The 23142-nt window shown below is 42.9% G+C and overlaps 1 protein-coding gene across 1 annotated transcript in view; it reads left to right on the top strand.

The window, feature by feature from the left end:
* m (miniature) overlaps window positions 1-23142 on the top strand; it is a 601465-nt gene that overhangs the window by 132109 nt on the left and 446214 nt on the right. The window lies entirely within an intron of this gene.

Below are 23142 nucleotides of genomic sequence, written 5' to 3'. Positions count from 1 at the left end.
TACATTCTTGGAAGCAAAAGCGGTTGGGAAAGCGATAACAATTCTCTCTCACACTTAGAAAAGAGGTAAATAGTAGTGTAAGACTTTAACCTCTCACTTCTATAGGTGCGCGGAGGTAACACTTTAAAATATATCGGAAATTTGGGCTTAAGAGTATGGTATTTGCGGCCAATAAGAGTATTGAAGCTTGAACGTGTTTAGAACATATTATCATTGACTGAAAATTGATTGAAAATTAACGACAAGGCTAGCCCCGTTGTTTAGGGATAGCTTAACATGCACATTGACCAAGCCATGGTCGATTCCCGGCCACCCAGAGATTTTAATTCTGGACTGAAAGCTAGGACCGTGTTTGCTTAGCCTCATGAGACCAACTGGGGAGTTCTCTGATACGAGAAACAGCGGACCGAATCAAGAAATCCAAGTAATATGGCTGAGGATGTCTTTCCGCTGACCACGTATATGCAGACCATCTGGCTGAGAAGAGTCATCTTGGCAGGCCAAAGTCTTAAAAGGTTATTGCACCACGGGTTTTGATTTGTTTTGAAAGAAAGACTTCGGCAAAGTTTACGGGTTTACTTAGTTTTTCAAACCAAAACGAAACCCCATGGCGCAACAGTCGCTGAGTGCCGTGGCCTACCAAGCGACCGCTGCACAGCCGGAAGGCCTGCAGATTATAAGCTGTCGTGTGGTCAGCACGACGAACACCCTCAGCCGTTATTCTTGGCTTTCTAGACCGGGGCCGCCATCTCACCGTCAGATAGCTCTTCAATTTTCATTACGTAGGCTGAGTGGACCTCGAACCAGCCCCCAGATCCAGGTAAATATCCCTGACCTCGCCGGAAATCGAACCCGAGGCCTCCGGGTAAGAATCAGGGATACTACCCATATACTGCGGGGACGGTTATTAAGTTACCCGTCCGTTATTATTGTAGCACGATGGTCGATAGTGGTCAGTACTACAACATCCTCCTCAGATTGTACTTCGACGATGATACATCAATTGGACTAGGGTTTGTGATGTTTTCCTTTACATGGAGAATCACACGAAAATCAACCTCTAGGATGACTGTCTCAGATTTCAGCCTTGCTATATTCTCAGATGCGACCCAAAGTTACAGTACAGCGCATTTCACTTTCAACTCAATTATGAATAATAATAATAATAATAATAATAATAATAATAATAATAATAATAATAATAATAATAATAATAAATATGAAGGGTTAAAAAGAAGAATCATAAGAGAAATCTCATGACCAATGAAAACCGCAAAATAATGGAAGTTTAATAAACAAATACACCAGAAAAATTGCTGTTTTTGGGACATATCTATAGAATGGATTATACCAGATTGACAGAACAAATATTTAGGTACCTTTGGGAATAAACGTCAACAACGAGCTGGATACAAGAGTTAAAGAAAGAACTGAGGGATTCTAACGAAGAACGAAAAGAAAATCCTGTCCAAAGTGGTCTGAGAAGAGAAGAATAAATGATGAAGGAATACTGGAAAGAACAGAAGTGAAAACAACAAAGAAGGATGAATTGAAATTGACATTTGGTCCCTAAAAGGCCTCATTAAGAAGCAGAAGAAGAATAAGTAAACGCATAATGAGAAGAATATTTGCTCTTATGAGCCATGATTACTTTTACATTTTTGGAGACGCCAGAAAATGAAAACCTACAACCTGTTTTCCAGTCATTGACCGGGTCAGGGATGTAATGAATGAAGGAGATATAGGCTGTTAGTACGATGGGGTCGACACTCCCAAAGTGATTTATTAGTGAATGATAGATGCTATGAAATGAGAATGGAGAGTGTTGTTGGAATGAAAAATGACAGGGAAAACCGGAGTACCCGGAGAAAAACCTGTACCGCCTCCGCTTTGTCCAGCACAAATATCACATGGAGTGACCGGGATTTGAAGCACGGTATCCAGCGATGAGAGGCCGACGCGCTGCCGTCTGAGCCACGGAGGCTCTTGGAGGCGCCAAAATGCCGGGTATATTTCCCGACCGTTATTTTATTAACCGGCAAATCTGCAGACACGAGGCTGGTGTACAGTATTTCAGTACCTTCGAATACCACTGAACTGAGCCGAGATCAAACCCGGTAACTATGGTTCAGAAAGCCAGCGTTCTACCATTTAAGAAACTCAGCCCCGACCCATTCATTTATAACGGCTTGGTAAAATTGGGAATCGAAGCTGCATCAAGCCATAGACTGCAATTAATGCAGTACAGGCCACGAAGGCCCTTGGAGGGGTGGAAGATAAAAGCTTCCACTTTCCGTAAACTCGATGAGGTACAGTGTTTAGCTCTGTCTCCGTACAAGCCACGAAGGACCTTGGAGGGGTGGAAGATAAAAGCTTCCACTATCCGTAACCGTGATGGGGTAGAGTGTTTACCTCTACGTTCGGCCACCTTTGCCCCCAGGAACTAACCTGGTACGCATTTTTGGAGTAGGTTGATTGAACCTCAGGGCCAAGTGGAAATCTCGTTTCTTAATACTTTTCGATTTCCTGACGGAGAAAGCCTTATGAACTTTGAAGCTTTAACTTCCATCTTATAGTAACTATCCAAGTCTCTCCACTCTACCGGCGAAGTAATCCAGTGGGAAGTTAATTCTTTGATTAACTGTTAGTCCCCAGCTGTAAATTGAAAAACTTGAACCTCATCAGACGGGCTTGAAATCCTCTAGACTTCTGAGACCAAGTACAAGAGTTCAGTCTCGGCTCAGTCCGGTGGTATTTGAAATTGCTAATATACGCCAGCCTCGTGTCGATTAATTTACCGGTACGAAATCGAATTCCCACAGTGCAGAACTCCGACAGTTTGGTGTCTCCGTAAAACCATACAAGAAATTAGTGAAATGGAAAACCATTATTATTATTATTATTATTATTATTATTATTATTATTATTATTATTATTATTATTATTATTATTATTATTATTCATCGATACGGTCATATATGGGCCACGTTTATAAAATCTATCTGCTCTTCTGTCACGGATACTAAAGCCCTTCTCTTTGCAATCTCCCCGAAGATCCTTGCGTCTTAGGCTTCTCCTTTCTCGTTCTTCGGCCGAGATGTTCCGTGGCTTGGCCAGTGGCTTTTCGGGTGCATCCCTCACTCCCGCAAACGTTTTCCTGAATGTTGTTCTGCCCTGTATCTCTTCCTCGTTGATATCCACTTCTGCTAAGTCTTTGTGCACTTGCGTATCCTCCGCTTTTCTTATAGGAGTACTTTGTTGGCCAACCTCTTTTGATTCATCCTTTTAATGAGTCCATAAAAGGTCAGTGTACTTTTCCTCATCGTCGTCGTAATTGTTTCGATGGTTTTATAGAGTTCCTCGCTTGATCTCAACCGGAAAATATGTTGGTCATTTTGCAACTTCGTTGGACCCAGATTTTTCGAAGGAACTTTCTTTCTTTATTTTCATTGTCTGAGTCTGCCACCCTTGTCAGTGTTTCTGCTCCATAAAGGCACTCCGATCTGACCACTATGTAGTAATGTGCCGGGCTGAGTGGCTCAGACGGTTAAGGCGCTGGCCTTCTAACCCCAACTTGGCAGGTTCGATCCTGGCTCAGTCCGGTGGTATTTGAAGGTGCTCAAATACGACAGCCTCGTGTCGGTAGATTTACTGGCACGTAAAAGAACTCCTGCGGGACTAAATTCCGGCACCTCGGCGTCTCCGAAGACCTTAAGAAGTAGTTAGTGGGACGTAAAACAAATAACATTATTATTATTATTATGTAGTAATGTCTTAATTTGTCTTGAATGCAAATGGACTTGAACTTGTATGTATCATGGCATTGTCTGAAGGCCATCTCCATTCTCCTCACCCACTATTTTAATGCCTCTTTTTCCTTTTCTTTGGGAGTGAGAATTTCCCCCAGGTATTTAAATTTATAAACGCGATGGTTGTCCCCAAACTGAGTTACAATAATGTCCGTGTCATCTGCTTTGTCTAAGTCTATGGATGGTGGTTTGGAAAGAAAAGTGGTATTATTATTATTATTATTATTATTATTATTATTATTATTATTATTATTGATTTAATACTTTCTTAAGATTATTGCATTGATGTTCTGACCTACAAAGTCGCTCGACGGCAGATTTTTTTCCTAGTGGCTTTACGTCGCAACGACACAGATAGTTCTTATGGCGACGATGGGATATGAAAGGCCTAGGAGTTGAAAGGAAGCGGCCGTGGCCTTAATTAAGGTACAACACCAGCATTTGCCTGGAGTGAAAATGGGGAAACCACGAAAACCATGTTCAGGGCTGCCGACAGTGGGATTGGAAACCACTATCTCCCGGATGCAAGTTCACAGACGCGCGCCCCTAACCGCACGACCAACTCGCCCGGTGATGGCAGATTAATTAATAAATCTCGACGCGTCTGCATGTATTACTTATAAACGGTTTCAAAACTTTTTTTCACTTAAAAGAGAACAACTGAGTTATAGTAACACAAACAGTGCTGCTAAGATTTCGCTTACTCTCCGCTCTACTTATTAACATGGGTTAATTAAGAGGAATACACTTCTTACAGATTTTCTTTTCGCTTCGATGCTCTTCAGCTAGAACATTCCTGTTATTAATACTTGTTGTTCTCAGCAGTGTGTAATTATTTAAGCTACTTATAGCTGTGCTGATGTAACCAATTAGCAGCCATGATTTGAACTCCTTGCCTCATAATCAAGTTAACAGTGACAGCTAACGAAACGGAGCGGAAGTTAACAAAGTAATACCTGATACTACAGTACCAAGCTGTGAGTATACGCCCCCTCTACGTGGGTGGTATCGGATAATTTAGGGTACTTTTTAATTTTGCGCCGGTATTTACGAGCAATCGGCTGCGGTTAAATGGGTGGGCGGAGTGGGGCATAGGGCCCCGTTGCCCCCGCCTTGTGGTCCCTTGTCACGACACGGAAACTTCGTTTATGTACATGAAGCAAATGGCCGAACCTTAGGTGCAACCATATCGAATGAGTATTTGTCGAGAGACCAGACTGAGGAATGGTTAATCGAAAGAGGTGCAACAGCCTTTCGGAAGTTGTAAGGGCAGCGGTCTGGATGATTGATTGATATGGACTTGTATTAATATTTAACATGGCTTAGCTCTGTTCATACTGTTACACGACTGAAAACAACGGGAAAGTACAGCAGTAACTAACTCCAGAGAACATGCAGCTCTCTATGTATGAATGAATGAAGTACTGATCATATCTTTTTCCCGGGTAAAATGTTCCGAAGTTTACGTAGCCCCCAATTCGGACTTTGAGTGGAGAATACACAATCATCAGGAAGATGAATACTGACATTCAGCTAGCCGTAGGGTGGAATGTTAGAAGTTTTGAATCGTAGAGGTAAGTTCGAAGATCTGAAAGGGGAAATGGATAGACTAGATTTAATGTTGGTATAAATACGTTGGCAGGAAGAGCATAATTCTTGGTCAGGTGACTACAGAATTATCAATACAAAAGCAAATAGGGGCAGTGTAGGAATTAATTTAACAATGAATAAGAAAGCAGGGAAGCGGGTGAGCTACTACGACCAGCACAATGTACGAATTACACTTGTCAGGATATACACTGACTGACAGTGACAATGCAACACCAAGGAGGAGTGGTTCGAAAGGGATGAAAGTTGGGGAAAAAACAGAGACGGCACGGACGAATAATTGATATTTATTTCAAACCGATATGCAGGTTACACAATGCGCACGGCATCGACTCAGTAGGATGTAGGACCACCGCGAGCGGCGATGCACGCAGAAACACGTTGAGGTACAGAGTCAATAAGAGTGCGGATGGTGTCCTGAGGGATGGTTCTCCATTCTCTGTCAACCATTTGCCACAGTTGGTCGTCCGTACGAGGCTGGGGCAGAGTTTGCAAACGGCGTCCAATGAGATCCCACACGTGTTCGATTGGTGAGAGATCCGGAGAGTACGCTGGCCACGGAAGCATCTGTACACCTCGTAGAGCCTGTTGGGAGATGCGAGCAGTGTGTGGGCGGGCATTATCCTGCTGAAACAGAGCATTGGGCAGCCCCTGAAGGTACGGGAGTGCCACCGGCCGCAGCACATGCTGCACGTAGCGGTGGGCATTTAACGTGCCTTGAATACGCACTAGAGGTGACGTGGAATCATACGCAATAGCGCCCCAAACCATGATGCCGCGTTGTCTAGCGGTAGGGCGCTCCACAATTACTGCCGGATTTGACCTTTCTCCACGCCGACGCCACACTCGTCTGCGGTGACTATCACTGACAGAACAGAAGCGTGACTCATCGGAGAACACGACGTTCCGCCATTCCCTCATCCAAGTCGCTTTAGCCCGGCACCATGCCAGGCGTGCACGTCTATGCTGTGGAGTCAATGGTAGTCTTCTGAGCGGACGCCGGGAGTGCAGGCCTCCTTCAACCAATCGACGGGAAATTGTTCTGGTCGATATTGGAACAGCCAGGGTGTCTTGCACATGCTGAAGAATGGCGGTTGACGTGGCGTGCGGGGCTGCCACCGCTTGGCGGCGGATGCGCCGATCCTCGCGTGCTTACGTCACTCGGGCTGCGCCTGGACCCCTCGCACGTGCCACATGTCCCTGCGCCAACCATCTTCGCTACAGGCGCTGCACCGTGGACACATCCCTATGGGTATCGGCTGCAATTTGACGAAGCGACCAACCTGCCCTTCTCAGCCCGATCACCATACCCCTCGTAAAGTCGTCTGTCTGCTGGAAATGCCTCCGTTGACGGCGGCCTGGCATTCTTAGCTATACACGTGTCCTGTGGCACACGACAACACGTTCTACAATGACTGTCGGCTGAGAAATCACGGTACGAAGTGGGCCATTTGCCAACGCCGTGTCCCAATTATCGTTCGCTACGTGCGCAGCACAGCGGCGCATTTCACATCATGAGCATACCTCAGTGACGTCAGTCTACCCTGCAATTGGCATAAAGTTCTGACCACTCCTTCTTAGTGTTGCATTTGCTCTGTCAGTCAGTGTGTATATATATATATATATATATATATTTCTTTTGCTATTTGCTTTACGTCGCACCGACACAGATAGGTCTTTTGGCGACGATGGGATGGGAAATGCCTAGGAATTGGAAGGATGCGGCCGTGGCCTTAATTAAGGTACAGCCCCGGCATTTGCCTGGTGTGAAAATGTGAAACCACGGAAAACCATCTTCAGGGCTGCCGACAGTGGGGCTCGAACCCACTATCTCCCGATTACTGGATACTGGCCGCATTTAAGCGACTGCAGCTATCGAGCTCGGTACTTGCCAGGATAGACAACAAGCCAATGCTAACCACAAAAGTGCAGATCGATATGTTTACTAGTTCAGCGGATGAAGAAGAACTCGAAAGAATATATGAAGAGAGAGAAGATTTAATACGAAATCTAAAAGGAGATGAGAACATAATTGTGATGAGAGACTGAAGTGCAGAGCTGGGCCAAGTAAGAGAAGGTAATGTAGTAGGAGAATTTGAGCTGGGACAAATGAATGGAAGTGGATGTCAGCTGGTTGAATTCGGCGCCGATCATATAATTCATTCCTTGCTAATATTTGGTTCAAAATCCACAGAAGACGACTGTGTTCGTAAACAAGATCCAGAGACACTAGAAGGTATAAAATAGACTTCATAATGATTAGGCGGAGATTCTAAAACCAGGCACTGGATTGCAAGATGTTCGCAGGAGCAGACGTGGACTCTGGCCACAACTTGGTGGTCATGATATGCCATTTGAAGTTGAGGAAATTGTGAAAGGAAGGGGTGGAAGACGCTTTGTCTAGGTCAGTTGAATAAAAGAGAGTGAGGGGTTGTTTAAAAAAATATGTTGCACAAGGACTAAATGAAAAGACTGTAGACAAAATAGACGAAGTTTCAAACGTCGTAAAGAATGTCATCAGTACGGCTGCTGAATAAAAGTTAGGAAGAAAGGTAAAAGACCACGTAACAATCAGTGGAAAACTCGGGATATATTAGACCTGATTGATGAACGACAAAAATGCAAGAATTCAAAAGAAAAAGTAGGAGTGCTGAAAAGAATACAGGCGATTAAAGATTGAAGTGGGTAGAAAGTGGAGGAGAGCTAAGGAAGGATGGCTGAAAGAGAAGTGTAAGGATGTTGAAGGTTGTTGAAGGTTGTATGGTTGTAGGAAAGGTAGATGCTGCATACATCAAAGTCAAGGAAACCTTTGTAGAAAGGAAAAATAAGTGTGTGAATATTAAGATCACAGATGGAAGGCTACTTCTAGGGGAAGAAGACAAGGCATAAAGATGGCAGGAACATATCCAACAACTGTATCTAGGGAAATAATTTAATGATACGTTTCTGGAACAGAAAGAGGCTGTTGATGCTGATGAAATAAGAGACCGAATTTTGTGAGTAGAATTTGACAGAGTTCCAAGAGACCTAAATAGGAGCAGGGCATCTGGAGTATAATATACCCTCAAAATTATTGACTGCGTTAGGAGAAACCACCTGGTGAGATTATTCCATTTGGTGAATAAGATGTAGGCCATGATACAGGGGAAGTGTCATCCGAGTTTGGACAGAATGTTGTTGTACCTATTCCTAAGAAAGTGGGTACTGACAAGTGTGAAAACTGCCGCACCATCGGTTCAGTATCTGAAGCTTGCAAAAGTTTGACGCCTATTATGTACAGAAGAATGAAAAGACAAGTTGAAGCTGAGTTGGGAGAAGGCCAGTTTGACTACAGAAGAAATGTAGGAATACGTGAAGCAATCCTTACTTTACGTCCAATCCTAGAAGATCGAAGTAAGAATGGCAAGTCCAAGTATTGTACATGGTATTCGTAGATCTAGAATGTTGTTTGGACCAAGTTATTTGAGATACTGAAGGTGATCGAGATCAGATACCGGGTAAAAGAGTGATCTACAATCTGTACAAAAATCAGTCTGCAATGATGAGAATCGAGGGCTATGAATAAGCAGCAAAGATTATCCTTTGTCCCCTCTCATTTGAATGTTTATAAAGAACTGGTGATAAAGGAAATCACAGGAATTTGGGAAGGGAATCACAATACAGGGAGAGAAAATAAAAATCTTGACAGTTACTGATGATATTGTTATCTGAGTCTGCAGAAGATCTGTAGAAACTGCTGAATGCTATGGACACAGTCTCGGAGGAGTACAAGAAGAAAATAAGTACATCAAAAACCAAAGTAATGAAGTGCAGTCGAACGAAGTCAGGTGATGCAGGAAATATTAGATCAGGAAATAGAGTCCGAAATGTTTTTAACTTTATTTTTTACAATTTTGCTTTACGTTGCACCGACACATATAAGTCTTAAGCAAGGATGGGGTAGAAAAGTCCTAGGAATTGAATTTGAATTTATTGAATTTGAATTTATTGATCATGATTTACATGCCACTGAGGCTGAAAAGCCCCTTTATGTAGCGTCTTCTTATAATACAATACAGATTTATGATCACAGTAACTACATTTTTATACTATTAAAGAGAAGGCAGCGAGATACGAATATGTAGGCATGTAGCACGGGTAGCGGCTGTGGCCTTAATAAAGGTACAGCTCCAGCATTTGACTGGTGTGAATATGGGAAACCACGGATAGGCATCATCAGGGCTGCCGACGGTGGGACTTGAAGTCACTGTCTTCGGAATGCAACTTAACAGCTATACGCCTCAAACCATGTAGCGAACTCGCTCGGTTGAAATATTCTTAAGACTGCCGTTTTATTGAACTAACTGGGAAAGTTTGCGAAAAAATGAAAGAAGATTCTTGTCCGCCTTCCACCCCCACCCTCCTCAAAATGTTGTGTTCTGGATCCGCCAAGGGCACCGATGGTACACATGCGACGTCTTCAGAGGCCGTCATGTAGATCTGCTACCCGTGCTACATGCCTACATATTCGTATCTCGCTGCCTTCTCTTTGCGAAGAATTCAGTATTCATGTCATACGGTACCAGGAAGAAACCATATCTAGCATAGTGCATGGAGTGAAGTCTTACCAGCAGTGTAATTGAACCAAATCAATTTCCGTGACATCATGGTAACCATGATAACCATACTAGGTCAGTAGCGTTATCTATACGTTGCTATAGCAGCGTATGCTTTCAGTTACATGTTATAACTCTCTCTCTCTCTCTCCTCTATTGTCTTGTAAGCCTGAAAACATATCCATGATTCTAAACATTTCCGCGTAGCGGTGAAGAATATACGAGTCCTTCTTCCTAATTATTATTATTATTATTATTATTATTATTATTATTATTCATTGTGATACATTCTGTATTAAATTATGTTATTTCATTTCAGTTGCCTTTTTTCTTTTATGATGAAGTATGTTTAACTGACTGAAAAAAATAAATATTAATAATAATGGTTTTACTTTATATGTCAATATTATATCATATTTTTCTGCGTTGCAGGTAAAAGAATAATTCCATTCAAGTCTCTTCACTAGGTAAGTTAGCATGCATCAAAGCGGTATAATAGAAAAGCAAGTGCTCTTTTGAGTTTAAAAGTGTGCATGGAATGACTGTAATTTATGGTCTTCACTCGTTACATCCAGATACAATCAGAACAAGAATAATTTTGGGAAAAGATAACGTACTGAAACGTTGGAGAAAGTTGTTTTAGGACTACGTAAATAAAATGCAAATATGATGGAAGATGGAGGATATCCAATTACAACATAATAAAATTCCGTATTTACATACTAATGAAAACAAGAATCGATTGAGGGAAATGAGATAAGAGAAGAGGAGGCAGATAATCTTGTAGAAGTAAGGGAGGCAGTGCACACGTCCAATATGAGAAATCGGTTGCCGGTTATGAGCCATGTAATATTACTGCTAGAACTCATAGCTCCTGAAGTATTGTGAAGAATAGTGACAACTAAAGGCAGATTATAACCGATTCCTTTTTATAGGGGTAGCATAATTGTCTATTAGGAGAGGGACAGGTTCAATTATTTTTAGTTTCGTCTAACGACTTTAATCTTCGTTCAACAATTGGAGGGAGATTCACTAAGTCAATATGAGGTGCAGAAAATCCAAACGTTAACAACGACAGTGTCTCACCAAAACATCTGCATCATTTGGCTGGGCAGTACTCATCATGGCAAGGATAAGTACCGTTACGGATCATACAAGCCATGGATTGAGTTAAATTTGAACACACTTTCTAGATATTGCGAAATGAAGTATGAAGCTGTTCCCTGGCAGGCCTGAAGGCCCGTGGAACAATACGCCCCAATTGGACCATAAGTGGGATAAAGTGATCCGCTGAATGTCCAAGCACCTTTGTCTCGAGGTACTTCCCCATTACTCGTGCGTGCCCTAGTCTGTGTGAACTCCTCTGTCTTGGTCTTGTTTCGTAGACTTTTGCAGAAGTAGAGGTGCTGCTGTCCGTGGTGAACATTCATCAACCCACGACACGTCACTCCAACCCGAAGCATTACGAACAACAGTGGTACCCCGTTTGTAAATTTCTCAACTCATGAAAGGGGATTAAACCCACGCTTTTACCAAGGGACCAAATACCTTTCGAGTAGACAGTAAATACAGAGAGAGGTGCTGCTATTCAATTTTGAATAAGAGTGTATAAATTATTAACTACAAAAATTTTCTTTCAATATAGTCTTCTCGGGAGTAGAGATAGGGAATATGTGAACTTGTTTGTGAGAAGGGGGTGGGGTACGCTGGAGCAAAGGTCTAGTTACGGTACTTAAGAGAATTCTGACCGGGCGAGTTGGCCGTGCGGTTAGAGGCGCGCGGCTGTGAGCTTGCATCCGAGAGATAGTGGGTTCGAATCCCACTGTCGGCAGCCCTGAAGATGGTTTTCCGTGGTTTACGATTTTCACACCAGGCAAATGCTGGGGCTGTACCTTAATTAAGGCCACGGCCGCTTCCTTCCAACTCGTAGGCCTTTCCTATCCCATCGTCGCCATAAGACCTATCTGTGTCGGCGCGACGTAAAACAACTTGTAAAAAAAATGGAGTGAACGTTCATGAACTGTACAGTGAGTCCTTCATTCGCTGCTCTTGTGAAGTTAAAAATATTTTTTCCAACGTATTATTGAACCATGGCGCTGGCGTTTTTATGGAAGGTACCTGGTATAAATCACAGCAACAATAGGCGTTTCGATTGTTAGGGCATGTGGATATGCAGTGTTTCGCCCGCAGTGTAGCAGTGAGCTCGTCAGTTTTGGATCTGTGGCCGTGAGAGGTTTAATTGACACACCTCAATGAAGAGTACATTGGTTTGATTATGGAGGTTTCTCCTCTAACACATAAGCATTCTTTATTTGCTGACTAGAAGGGACTGTATAGGGACCGGGCATTGTCTTCAAAAGACGTGCCAGTTCAGCAGACGAGCCCAATGGCACGTTGTGGGCGAAAAGCGATACAGACAAACATGCACACGCCCGCGCGCGCGCACAGCCTGATAACCAAAAGGTTATTATTGCCGTAACGTTTTTACCTATGGGTGAAAGACTCATATACAAAACAATAATAATTTCGTGTGGCTATTTCAAGCCGAGTGCAGCCCTTGTAAGGCAAACCCTCCGATGATGGTGGGCGGCATCTGCCATGTGAAGGTAACTGCGTGTTATTGTGGTGGAGGGTAGTGTTATGTGTGCTGTGTGAGTTGCAGGGATGTTGGGGACAGCACAAACACCCAGCCCCGAGCCACTGGAACTAACCAATGAAGGTTAAAATCCTCGACCCAGCGGGGAATCGAACCCGGGATCCCTTGAACCGAAGGCTAGTTAGCTGACCATTCAGCCAACGAGTCGGACTACAAAAGGATTAATGCTATTGATTTTAGACCTCACTAGCTACTTTTACGATTTTAAAAGAAGCCTACCGTATGTACCTAAAGTTTTGCATTACAGGGGCTTCTTTTCATGCCGGAAAATATGCCGACACGAGACTAGTATATTTGAACGCCGCAGAATACCACCGAATTATTCCGAGATTGAATTACCAACTTTGACTACCGTGTGAGCCGCTCAGTCTCCCGTCTCCTGTGGATATCTTCGTATATAAAGCCAGGGCACTTCGTACCGCCCAAAGTTAAACTTCCATTCCTCTCGTGTTTTCCATTAACAGCTAATATTCCGTATGCGAATATGATGTTATGACCGAATGAGTAATGTACACGTGCGACGAACTTCCGGAATTGCCGTAATTGGAGAGGAGAGACAACTCCGCTGGAGCGGGCACGTGAAAGTGGCCTGCTGAAGATCATCCTCTACAAAGAGCTCTTGCCATCGCAGAACGAAGGAGAGGGCGAGGACTCTCACGACCACAGACACAGTAAATAGACTGGCAGCGCCGTATCTCGTAGCATTGGTGCTCATTGCCAGTCTAAATCTATATGTCTGTGCTCACGACGTCCCCCGCACTCACTGCTCTTGCAGAGAGCCTCAGCCTGTGACATCACTGAGAATACACTTCACCCACGTGTTTCAAGTGGTAACGTTAGCGAATGGTCTCCGGACGACTGTTTAAGTGTACTGTAACATTCCTAACTGTCCGACTGAATTTATACACATATGTAAAACTACATTTAATATGGAAATCTGAATTTATATTGAAAATCTGAATTATCTGCATTTAAAATGGAAATTCTGAAAATTAACATTTATTAAACAAAATACACACTCGTCTGACCTTGTACTCACACTTACTTGTTACCTGCTTACTTACACATACGTTATTTGAAGGGCGCCAGCTGTCACTCAGTACAGCAATAATAGAATGAGACTCTTGACCATCTCTAGGGTGTGGGGTAATAAGCTTACTTTTGACAACATACCATATAAGTTCTGGGAAAAGGAGATTGGCGTTCGGTTTCCCCATTAATTTTGAGGTTAAGATATTTTACTGTAAATGAAATAAAACTATGAATTCGTTTGATAGAACAATATATATTCTTTAAATAATATATCAAAAAATAGTGAGTCTTGTTGCGATAAAACAGATGAGAATATGAAATCATGACATTGCAACTGAAAGAAAATAGGCATGAATTTGAATTCTTCTTGACCGGACATTTAACAATTTATACGAAATATTTCCCTCACTGATTCACTTGACTGTACCTTCAACACTTTTAGTGTAATTACGACGTAATCCATTGCTCTGGTGTTTACTATAGATGTGTCACGCCTAACGTGGTGATACATCCTTGCGACTGCTTCTTCTCCATATCATCTGACTTCTTTGTAAGTCAATATGGTATGACCTCTTGGCAGGTCCAGGGTTGCCCTCTCTGACTCCTTGGTAAGCCTTGCGTCCGCGTCTTCCACTAAGTGACGGACCAACCATTTGGTCTCACTCTCTCAATGACCAATAATTAATGGCTCACTGAGTCTTCTCCATCTCTCGTTCACACTCGTTGGCTGACCACCTAAGGCCTCTTGATCTAGTAGACTACTTCACTGTACTGCATCCGTATAAGTAATGACTGACGCTACAATATGGAGCTACCTTATATAGACGTAGGTTGACACAACTACGTAATCTCCAGAAATAACAATGACATACTCCCACCTACGCGACAAATATTACACGCAGTGGTGAAATAGCCCCGCGGCGACGAGTCCGTGCGCGCATATTCTAAATAAATACAATGACGTAGCCATGGCTTGGCGATGACTTGGCAGAATCGCCAGAGGTCTAGCAATATCACAACGTCACTTCCAATCTCTGATATATACAACAATTCTCACTGTACAGGTATTGAGTGTTATACTACACATACGTATATACGTATACATCTAAGTGCAATCTTGCAAGCAACAGGCAATTGCAAAATTGAATAAAACGGATAATTACAATAATAGTACAATATCACAGATAACATAATAATAATACTGACATAATAATAATAATAATAATAATAATAATAATAATAATAAAATACAGATAAAATCATACAATAATAAAAATACAGATATCATCTTGTAACGGGATTTGAACCGTTACAGTACTTTTATGTTTATTAAGTGAACAACGTGAATGAAAATTCAAATACGAACTGTTGTTTAAGGCAAGGAGTACCCAACATGAGTAAAAGCAGGAATAACTTCCCTGTTGCAAAGTGTAAAAATGAGTCCTATAGAACTGAGATTGGCGATCATCCCGAGAAAGTAAAATATTCTTAATAATATTGTATTTTCTGCGATGTTTATGTCGTAACATTCGTATATTTATTCCACTTCAAACTGTGTTTATATATGTTAGGTTACGACCTTTGTTATAAAGTCCACAAGTGTCTCATTATTATGGTTATTAGTTCAAGCATTTTTTTTCATCGAAGTTCTTTTTTTCCACATCACGATTGCCGTTGTGTGTCTGTGTTATTACAAATACGGATTTGGGGTTGTGTGTTTTCGAATTAGTTTTAAATGATAAATTGTATGCCATCTATAGATCAATCAGTTTTGTATTTCATGACTAAACGGAGTGAAATCAGTATAACTACGCACCAGGGACATTTGTCTCAAGGATGAAATCTCGACTAACTGCACATTATAACACTCAAACCGCTGAATCTGGCGCCAGAGCTGCATTGTCGGTGACGTCACGGGCACTAGCCAATGACAGAACAAGTTTCCAGAATGGCCTATCTATGAGTTATTACAGTTTCATTGGAGGACGCCCAAGAGCAACATTGTGGTGGAAAGCTGAAACCACCTTAAGGAGAAAGGCGATCCCTGTTGTCCAATTAAAGAAGCGGAGGGAATACTTTCTACGGTTCATAAGAGCAGACCCTGGGTGATATTCGAGGCTGCCTACATTGCGGGTATACCCTCCACCAGGAAAGAAGAATAAGCTTAAGTACTTTCCTTTTGTCCTAGAGCGGCAATAGTGGGATTTAACAAGTGCATGCAAGATATATGACAAGGCAACCGCCGGAGGAAGTGTTAACAAAAGGTTACAGATGCAGGAATACTGAGCTAACTGAACCTAGAGAAGAATAGAAACATGTTTTAGCATGTTGTCTTATGTCGACGATGGGGTAGGAAAGGCTTATGAGTGGGAAGGAATCAGCCGTGGCCTTAATTAAGTTACATCCCTAGCATTTGCCTGGTGTGAAAATGGGGAACCACGGAAAACCATCTTCAGGGCAGCCGACAGTAGGGCTCGAACTCAATATATCTCGGATGCAAGCTCACAGCTGCGCGCCCCTAACTGCACGGCCAACTCTCCCGTTAAAATTAATTCTCTTAAAATATTAAATGTGACGAACATACAATAAAATGTTCTTGAGTTATTATACGTTCTGAAGCTGGTACGACGTACTGGCTGTCCTAGCTCAGATCTCTTGTTTTGTTACTCGTTCCTCATTGTTGATAGCTTGAGAAGTTAAATGACCTTAGATAAAGAATGAAGAGAAAACTGAGTTCTCAGAATTCAAATTCTCACGATATCTTGCAGATCCTTATCTGGTGAGGACTATTGCTGCATTTGTATGGCAATTAATGGCCGACAGTTCGCGGCGCGGTAGGGCTTGTTAAACAGCTGTTGGAATACTCCATTTTTCGGATGTTACAACAAAACAAACACGTTGCCCCCTCCCCCCACACACATACACACACCCCGCCCCCCTTTCTACACCGTCTAACAACCTCCATTGCACGGAGAACTGTCAACTGTGCATTTCTTACATGATCGTATGAAGATTTAATTACTATCAGTATGCGCGTTGGAGTGCCGATTACATTGGACATAATGACTCGCTGTATGGTATAGTTCAAACATTATCAAAGACATAATAAGTAGAAGGTAAGCAACCGACCATTTTGCAAGAACAGCCATGCAGGTGTGAGATGTTGACAGGTAAGCTTAGGGACAGTCGCTGTTCGGCAAAAATAGACATCTCACTCATCTACAAACATGTGAATTCCGGAAGCTGTTACCTTGCATTCGGGAGACAGTAGGTTCGAACCCCACTATCGACACCCATTAGTATGGTTTTCCGTGGTTTCCTATTTTCACATCAGACATAAACAGAAGCTGTACATTAATTAAAACCACGGTCGCTTCCTTCCTTCCTTCTTCGCTATACGATCGTAGCCAAATCATCTGTCCAAGTTGGAGTAACTTAAACCGCTAATAATAATAATAATAATAATAATAATAATAATAATAATAATAATAATAGAGCATACAGTTCTCATAGAAAGGACCGTTTCCAGGGATACTAAAAGTCCGTGGATCATACAGCACATTGCGACCCTTGGCCAGTTTGCCAAGAGGACTATTGTCTATTCACTTTCCCTCTAAATAGCCCGGCTCCATGGCTTAATGGTTAGCATGCTGGCCTTTGGCCACAGGGGTCCCGTGTTCGATTCCTGGCAGGGTCGGGAATTTTAACCATCATTGGTTAATTTCGCTGGCACGGGGGCTGGGTATTTTTGTTGTCTTCATCATCACTTCATCCTCATCACGAGGCGCAGGTCGCCTACGGGAGTCAAATCAAAAGACCTGCACCTTGTGAGTCGAACTTGTCCTCAGACACTCCCGGCACTAAAAGCCAGACGCCATTTCATTTTTCCTCAAAATATTAGATTGTTACGTGTGCAACGAGAGGACATTGTCAGCCATGTTGCTTGGCTTTCTAGACTGGATCCGCTACCTCTGTCAATCTCGTAAGGTTGAAAGAACCCTGTTCTTGCCATTTTTAAAATGATATTTGTTCGCGGAGTCGACCTATACAGATCTTTTGCCACTATTTTCACAATTTGAGAGAAACCTGCGTGTAAGTGTAATTGCGGAAGTGTAGAGTGTTGATTGTGATGAAAGGAACGTTCAGGACGACACAAACACCCAGTCCCCAGGCCAGGGATATTAATCATTTACAATTAAAAACCTTTCACCTGGCCGGGAATCGAACCCGGGGCCGCTGGGTGATAGGCGGACGCGTTTCCGCCTACATCGCGGGGTCGGACTGTTCTTGCCCTTAGTCCAGAATTGAAACCATTGGATAACCCCAGAGATCGAATAAGGTTCTTCAGGATAAGAGACAATCCCTCTAACCCTAAACACGGGGTTGGGTCTAGTGTAACCCTTGTTTTGCTTTTCAGCAGACTGAGTGGTGAAGATGGTAGAGTTCCGGTTTCCTGATTCTAAATTGGTCGGTTCGATATCACGTCAGTCTGGTGGAATTTGATTGTGATCACACTGAATAAACTTAAACTAAAGCTGAAGACAAAATATATTTTATAAGAGAGAGTACTTTTAATTTTTCACTTAATACTTTCCCGTAAATAACACTTCTGTAAGACACTGAATGGTATTCATTTCAGCAATCACAACACTGTTGCCACTCTTGGGAAGAGACTAATTGTATTTGTTGCTTCTAAATGTTTGTTAATGGTTTGGCATATAATAACATTAAAACAAACTATTTACCAAACCTTCCTGGGATAATAGCGAGACGTTCAATATTTTGGCTCTAATGGGTTAAACAATCTGAATTCTTCATCCACTGGCAACAAAACAGAAAGCAACATGACGATTTCTGCACACAGATGAGGCCAATAACCCGAAAATAAGGACTTCCTCTCAGTTTAGATTTGAATATTATTGCTACATGGTTCTCCTGAACATTAGTGATATGTCTGTCACTCATGCTCAACGCGGTGCGGACTGCCACAACAGAACACACGCATTAAAATATTTCCGGGACACAGGTGTGCTGCGTCTCTACGACGAGCCTGTGATATAATCTGCTTAGTGCTCCTTGACAGGATTAAGCTCCAGAAGAACATAAAAACGAACGTAAACATGTTAATATTGCTGTATCATTTCCAGTCCGTTACTCCAAGTGTCATAATATTCTAATCCCGCACTACAGAGACCTGCCCATTACCAGCATGAACGGTCCATGGAATTCTTCTACAGTAGTAAGACAACAGTGACCTCTCTAGTTCGACGATCCCTGTCCAGTACAGTGGCATTCGAAGGTGCTCAAATACGCCTGCCTCGTGTCGGTAGATTTACCGGTACGAAATGAACTTCTACGGGATTAATTTCAACAGCTCGGCATCTCCGAAATCCGCAATAAGTAATTAGTGGGATGCACAACTCATAACATTATTATTATTGACCCCTACGCTCTGTGTTTTCGGGAGTTTGCGATCAAACATAAACACAGCCTAACCACATGAGATAGTGCTACCGACTTTTGCGAAGACATTTGCCAGCTCACCCTGCACTACACAACATTTAACTGTAACTTACAAGATTATTTTGAATGTTTAGCTCTTGCCTCCAGTGACCAATCTGGTTTAAAAGCATAAGGAACTTCAACCAATCAACAACTATATTTCCTGTCATCATTATCGATTTCGAATTATCGCACCTATGTTTCTATATAAGTTCATGAGAAGAGTGCACTCAAACATCTTTATATGTACATTCTTTGCTGTAATATCGTGCTTTATTGTCTTCAATAATACATTTACGTACTGTAGATGTGTTGTTCTCATGAAGCCGAGAGGCGACATATTTCTAAACTGCTGCCCAAAGAGTTTAAATGCAAAGATAGAACAATATATTCCGCGCTGAAAGTTGTGTGCTCTGTACAACTTGCGAATACCTGTGTAGGCTCCTTATTTTATATGTATGCACTTCAATTCTTCTTATTCTTCCTTTCCTACCGCTTTCTCCCACACCTTTGGGGTCGCGGGTGCGAACTGGGTTGCACGTGTGGATTTGGTCCTGTTTTACGACCGGATGCCCTTACTGACGCCAACCCTATTTGGAGAGATGTAATCACTATTGTGTGTTTCTGTGGTAGTTGGTAGTATAGTGTGTTATCTGATAATGAAGAGGAGAGTGTTGGGACGGACATATACAACCAGTCCCCGAGCCAGAATAATTAATCAGAAGCGATTAAAATCCCCGACCTGGCCGGGAATCTAACCCGGGACCCTCTGAACCGAAGGCCAGTACGCTGACCATTCAGCCAACGAGTCGGACAATGTATACACTTTCATTATCATTACTTATTCGCTAAATAGTCACAAGAAATACAGCTCGAGATTTTGATTCGCTAAATAGTCACAAGAAATACAGCTCGAGATTTTGATTCTCTGTAGATAATTTCGACTACGTTGCTCATTGAAATTTGGAGCTCTCGTTAAATAACTATGAAAAAATAAACATAACATAGAATGTAAAGTTTGACAGTAGCTTTGTTTTAGTTTCACGGAGAAGCCAATTATAATTATGCACACAAACTGATTATTGAAGTCACTGAACCACTCACGAGGAAATGTTGGGCAGTCAGGGCACTATTGATGCAGAGACTGTTCTAGCCGGTAAACACTCTTCAGCAGTTTGGAGCTTACTGTAACGAATTTCTTCATGAAATATGTTGCTATATTACATATTATTTGCGCTCGGAATAAATACACTACCTTACAAAATGAAGTTAAGCACCCAGAAGGAGTGGTTGAAAGTGAATGAAACTACATATGCTGAAACACCATGTGCTTTTACGAACTGATTCCAATATGGGATGAAAGAGACAAGGCCGTTGGCAGTTACAGGTAAAATGTTGGCGCCAAGTCAGTTGGGTGTCGCTCCCCCACTGGCCGCAATGCATACCCTTATGCGGTTCGGAATGGTGTCAAACAGCCTTTGGATCCTCTCCTGAGGCAAGTTCGTCCACAGTTGTTGCAGCTGTCTCCTTCCAATGTCATCCCACACGTGTTCAGTGATAGAGAGGTCCGGGGAACTTTCTGGCCACAGGAGGACCTCGACATGCTCTGGGCAGTCCATAGACACTTATTCTATGTGTGGGCTTTATCTTGTTGGAACACTGTCCCAGGGTGCTGTGCCATGAGAGATAGGACTTGCGGACGCTTTGCCGTCAAAGTCTGCCGAAGCACTATTGGAGGTGACCTGAACGCATATCCTATGGCTCCCCATACCATGGTGCCAGGGACTACGCCTGTGTGTCTTTCAACAACATGGGCAAGATCTGTCCTCTGCCCTCGACGGCATCAAACACGCGCACGATGGTCATCGGAGGTTATGGAGAAGCGGGACTAACCACTGAACATGATGCGACGCCAGTCGTCCTCTGTCCACGCATCCCGGACAAGGCACCACTCCAAACGCAGGCGTTGGTGTTCTGGTGTCAATGGCAACTGACGCATGCGACGGTAGGACCACAGTCCGGCGGATGCGAGTCGTCGAGATACTGTGCGGGAACTCGGGTGCCGAAGTTATGGAACCTCGTAATGCTTGGCGCACCATGCGACGGTCCTCTCTCGGCGTGGTGTTTCCTGGTCAACCCGGACCTGCACGACGACACTGGGTGCCATCATGTACCCATCGAGTCCAACATCGGACCACTGTAGCATCTGAATTGCCCACATGCCTGGGAAATGCGCGATATGACCGACCAGCCTCATGCAGTCCCACAATGCGGCCTCTGTCAAATGCTGTCAGTTAGTGGATAATCTGTCTAATGCGTCTGCGAGGCATCGCGGCTGCTTCGTACTGTACGTAGTCTTCTCTGCACGTCTAGCTTAACGGTCTGACTCACAGCAATTGACTGGTAAGAACTGATCAACAACAGGACGGTGCTATCACGAATGCACTCTGACGGCGTTCTACACATTACAGATCCTTGTAAATCTAATCATTTACTCACACATCAATGGTATGCTTGCATACATAATTAGGATAATATTCGACCACTTCTTCTGGGTGCTTAACTATTTTGTCAGGCAGCGTACATTCAAATGGAACTAATTTGTAAAATTTCAGTAGTAACTAACCTTCTATCCCTATTTTAGTTTACTATGTCTGTAGAACTTTAAGATACAGAGTAGTGCAACTTCAATTTGAATTCTTATCTCTACACCTAGCTACTTAACTGCGCGGTTTGGATCACGTAGCTATAAGCTTGCATTCAGGACATGATGGGTTGCTGTCGGCGGTTGTGAAGATGGTTTTACGTTCCCAATTATGACATCAAGCAAATGCTGGGGCTGTACCTTAATTAAAGCTAAGAACGCTTCTTTCCCATTCGTAAACCACCGTAGCCAGAAGACCTATCTGTGTCAATGCGACGTGAAACAAAATGGAAAGGAGAAAAATGTTTGTCTCTATCGTGCATCCAATACGGTTTAAGGATCAGTAACGGAGTTGAGTGAACTTTGTGAGCATAACTTAAAAATCACACTCATCAAAAAATGGTAAGCTTATTTGCTGTTTACCCACCAATGTCTAATATTTATGTTTCATTTATGGTTAGATAGTAAGAGCGATGTTTAAATCATGGCAACCCTGCCTTCTTCACAGGTGGGGACATTCGACTCACGACTATTAAACAAATCCAGTACACTAGAGCTGAGGTGGCATCCAAGGAAGCTTGTCTGTGTGTCTCGTTTTCATGCACAGTACACTGAAATGTGTCGTAATACGCTGCCTATCGTCACCTTGATGGGACATGAGACAAGTTGATATTGCCAACATTGTTCACGTGAACCACAGTGCTGTTTTGAGGATGTGGAAAAAGTTCCGAGGCACCTATTCAGTAGCAGATCGACATCACGCGGGCGATCCGTGTAAAACAACAGCAGCTCAGAATGTATTTAGGACCTGTCAGGACTCCCACTTCGACGACATCACAGGATGGCTCGCGTTCGATGGGCTAGAGCATTTCATACTTGGACAAGAGATCGGTGGTCCAGAACAGTGTCCACTCTTGAAATGCGAATTGGTTTACACTCTGATGAAAACTCTCTGTGCATATGGAGGACAAGAGGGAAAAGTTAATAATGAATCATTCTTAGCAGTACGAACACAACGTTCTCTCACCATAATAAGGGGTTGTGCTGAGACTTAAAGAGATAGTTTTGTTCTACTGTACATGACAATAACGCTCGTCCACACCCTGCATCAGCTATGAATGGATACCTGGAGGGACGTGAATCCGCAGAGTGGACTGGCCAGCTTCTTACCCGAAAATGAACTACTTAGAGCATGTACACTCGACCCTTGTTAAAAGAGCAATTTTCTAACGTCATCATCATCAGTAACGGCCCAGAGGCATTGAAATATGCTGCCATTGAGGCGTAGGATCGTTT

The sequence above is a fragment of the Anabrus simplex genome, chromosome 1 (assembly GCF_040414725.1).
Source record: "Anabrus simplex isolate iqAnaSimp1 chromosome 1, ASM4041472v1, whole genome shotgun sequence".
Lineage (NCBI taxonomy): Eukaryota > Metazoa > Arthropoda > Insecta > Orthoptera > Tettigoniidae > Anabrus > Anabrus simplex.
The sequence above is the reverse complement of the archived record's forward strand: the minus strand, read 5'-3'. Positions and strand labels throughout refer to the sequence as shown.